At 39.3% G+C, this 3,945-nt stretch overlaps 1 pseudogene; it reads left to right on the top strand.

Annotated features, from left to right (window-relative positions):
• Positions 1-2,814: 2,814 nt before the first annotated feature.
• Positions 2,815-2,909, top strand: LOC125089746 (uncharacterized; annotated as a pseudogene).
• The last annotated feature ends 1,036 nt before the right edge of the window (positions 2,910-3,945 follow it).

Here is a 3,945-nt window from a genome sequence, read left to right as displayed (position 1 = left end):
TTAATAAAATTTTGCCCCCAACAATGATATATTGGTCCTATTACAATTTTTAAACTGATTAGGGTAAGTCCCTTCAAATTAAGTCATTTCTCTAGGAAAATATTGAGAGAAAACAGTATTTCATCAATTAAGGACTACACAAAAGGCTTTGGATATTGTAAGATTTATAATAGCTCTGGGGAAGTAATTTTTTTTTAAGATTGTGTTTATTTATTTGAGAGAGAGAGAGGGCACAAGTAGCAGGAGGGGTAGGAGAGGCACAAGCAGACTTCTACTCTGAATGGGGAGCCCAGTGCCGGGCTCCATCCCAGAACAAAAAGATGATGACCTGAGACGAAGTCAGGTGGGCTGATCTGGAGAAATGATTTGTTATCTGAAATAAGTAAATTCTGGTAATTTTGATGATTTGACCATCCAGTCATGCTTTTATGAACCAACAAAATATATCTGTAGTATATAGTCTGAGTTGGGAAAATCTTCAGGCAGTCAGGCATTTGCCACCATCTGCCTTGTATAATCTAAATTTGTTGCTGCATTCTGAAGGCTGGAAATTTGGGAAGATAATTGCCTTTTTTTTTTTTTTTAAAGATTTTATTTATTTATTTGACAGAGAGAGATCACAAGCAGGCAGAGAGGCAGGCAGAGAGAGAGGAGGAAGCAGGCTCCCCGCCGAGCAGAGAGCCCGATGCGGGGCTCGATCCCAGGACCCTGAGATCATGACCTGAGCCGAAGGCAGCGGCTTAACCCACTGAGCCACCCAGGCGCCCCAGATAATTGCTTTTTTGCCCGAGAGTGTCCTCTTTATTACCTTGAGGATTAGAGTGGCGTTCTTGCTACTCATACTAAAATGGGGATACTGACATTAATACCTGTATGGGAGGCTTACATGATCTTTTGGGGATTGGGAATATCACTTATCCTGCCTGGGTGCTCCTGGATCACCAGCCAGCTTCACCCTCCCCGCCCGCCCCCCCATGATTCTATTCCATTGCAAAAAATCTTTCTAATTGATGGTATGATAGTGCCACAATCTAGATGCTGTTAAAATTATTTTCCAAGGTATTTTTTTGTTACTGGGAGAAGATATCTCTATTGCTGTTTGCACACTTAATTGGGCTTTTTGTTTTGTTTTGTTTTTGCTGAGCACTACAGAATTAAGTTGGGGTTATAAAATCAATGGAAGATATTAATACCACAAGATACTGCCACAGAGAGGCAGTATTTTGGAATTTTCCATGCAGCAGAAAGATTGACTTTACTTTATTTGGATGTGGGGATAAAGCATCAGAATATAGGAAGGGATTATTGTTATTGTTTTAGAAAGGATGAGGAAAGAGAGAGAGAGAGAGAGAAGCAGAGGGAGATTCTTAGCAGGTTCTAAACCCAGCACTTCAGGACTTGATCTCACAACCCTGAGATCATGACCTGAGCTGAAATTAAGAGTCAGACACTTAACTGACTGAGCCACTCAGTTGCCTCTTATTTTATTCTATGATAAGCAGGGGCCCATTCTAGAGAATGTTACGTTTTAGATAATATTTAGAAAATGTGGATAGATTGCTTGGTGAATTGGATTATAAGTTTTCTAAAACCACTGAAAAAACAAAGATTAATGGATGTGAAGAAAAAGATGAACTAATAAACGCTTAACTCTATTACAAATTAATGGAAGCATGACTAAAACATTAAATACCATTCCTGCCAAAGTGTACAAATAATAATGAAAATTAAAGATTAAATAATGAAATTGAACTTATTATTATTTTGCTTAATATTCTTATTAATATTATATCTTTTGGTGAAAGTAAGAGCAGTATCTAGTATCTTTTTTCTTTTTCTTTTATTTTAAAGGTTTTATTTATTTATTTGACAGAGAGAGACACAGAGAGAAGGAACATAAGCAGGGAGAGTGGGAGAGGGAGAAGCAGGCTCCCTCCTGTGCAGGGAACCTGATGTGGGCTCCATCCAAGACCCTGGGATCATGACCAGAGCCCAAGGCAGACGCTTAATGGCTGAGCCACCCAGGCGCCCATTTTTCTTTTTTTTTTAAAAGATTTTATTTATTTATTTGAGAGAGAAAGAGAGATAGCAAGAGAGAACACAAGCAGAGGAAGGGGCAGAGGGAGAGGGTGAAGGAGACTCCCCACGGAGCAGGGAGCCTGACATGGGGCTGATCCCGGGATCCTGAGCTGAGCAGAAGGCAGACTGCTTAACCGACTGAGCCACCCCGGTGCCCCTAGAATCTTTTCTAGAGAAAACAGAACACGGTATCTGTGAGTGTCTACAATGCAAGATAGTGGTCAGATGGGGACATATGCTTCGCTCCTTCCTTTCAGAGGGAATGTTTTGTGCAGTCTACTGTGATGAATAACCCTGCACTTGCTTCTGGAGGAAGTGTGTGATTTTGACAAGAGCAGCACAAATAACAGAACTTCAACATAAGGACATTTCAAAAAAGGGATAGGCATTCCTTACAATATGTTGAGGATTGAATTATTTTTTAATCATTCACTGTAGGTTTGACATAAACTCCATGTGACTGGATATTTATGTGGAATGAAGTAGAGCTGAAGCCGAGTGAATTCATACATCCAGATCAGATGGTTTTCAGAATCCCAAACCAGCCTCCCTCCCCCCACCAAGAACAGGTCTTTGGAGCTAAAATATCTTTTTAATTTGTCACAAAAATCAAGCTTTAACTCCCAACTTTAAATATATATTCCCCATCAAATTTCTGTCTTTGGTCTACTTTTCTTCTTTCTTAATACTCTCCCTCAACAATATCTTCCTGAGCTTCTAAAACTGCATGTGGATGTGCTCGCACATGTGCTAAAATTGGAACGATACAGAGATTAGCATGGCCGCTGTGTGAGGATGACACGCAAATTTGTGAAGCATTCTCTATTTTTTCTACTCCTGAAACCAACATTACATATATGTTAACTAACTAAAATTTAAATAAAAACTTAAGAAATAGCTGATGGGGGCACCTGGGTGGCATATTGTTAAGCGTCTTCCTTTGGCTCAGGTCATGATCCCAGGGTCCTGGGATCGAGTCACACATCTGGTTCCTTGCTCAGCGGGGAAGCCTGCTTCTCCCTCTGCCTGTGGCTCTCCCTGCTTGTCCTCTCTTTCTCATTCTCTCTCTCTGACAAATAAATAACATCTAAAAAAAATTTAAAAATATGTTAGCAAAATATGTTAGCAAAAAAAATATATATATATATATATATTAAAAAAAAAAAAAGGGATGCCTGGGTGGCTCAGTCAGTTAAGTATCTGCTTTCTACTCCGGTCATGATCCCAGGTCCTAGGATTGAGTCTCTCATCAGGCTCCTCTGCCTGCCCCCTCCCCTGCTTGTGCTCTCTGTCTTTCTGACAAATAAATAAGTAAAATCTTTAAAAAAAGTAGCTGATGATCATGTTTAAAAAAATCTCATATGTATAACTTTTTATTTTATTTTTTAAGTATTCTCTACACACAACATGGGACTCAAACTTTTAACCTCACGATCAAGCCTCACATGTTCTATTGACTGAGCCACCCAGGTGCCCCACATGTAGATAACTCTTAAATACCTCTCTCCAGCCTCAGGCTCCATTTTACTCCCTGGGTGCCATTTCCAGTTTCCTAGCAAAGTTGTGTATTTCTTATCTTTTTTCTTTCCTTTTTTTTTTCTTTTTAAAAATAGTTTTTTTTAATGTTTTTTTTAAAGATTTTATTTATTTATTTGACAGAGACACAGCAAGAGAGAGGACACAAGCAGGGTAAGTGGAAGAAGTAAAAGCAGACTTCCCGTTGGGCAGGAAACCCAATGCGGGTTTCCATCCCAGTACCATGGGATCAGAACAGGAGGTGGATGCTTAATGACTGAGCCACCCAGGCCCCCCAAAATATTAAAAAAAAATTTTTTTTAATTTTTATTTATTTATTTGAGAGAGAGA

The sequence above is a fragment of the Lutra lutra genome, chromosome 1 (genome assembly GCF_902655055.1).
Source record: "Lutra lutra chromosome 1, mLutLut1.2, whole genome shotgun sequence".
NCBI classification, from domain to species: Eukaryota; Metazoa; Chordata; class Mammalia; order Carnivora; family Mustelidae; genus Lutra; species Lutra lutra.
Note: the sequence above shows the minus strand (reverse complement) of the source record. Positions and strands in the feature narration are given on the sequence as shown.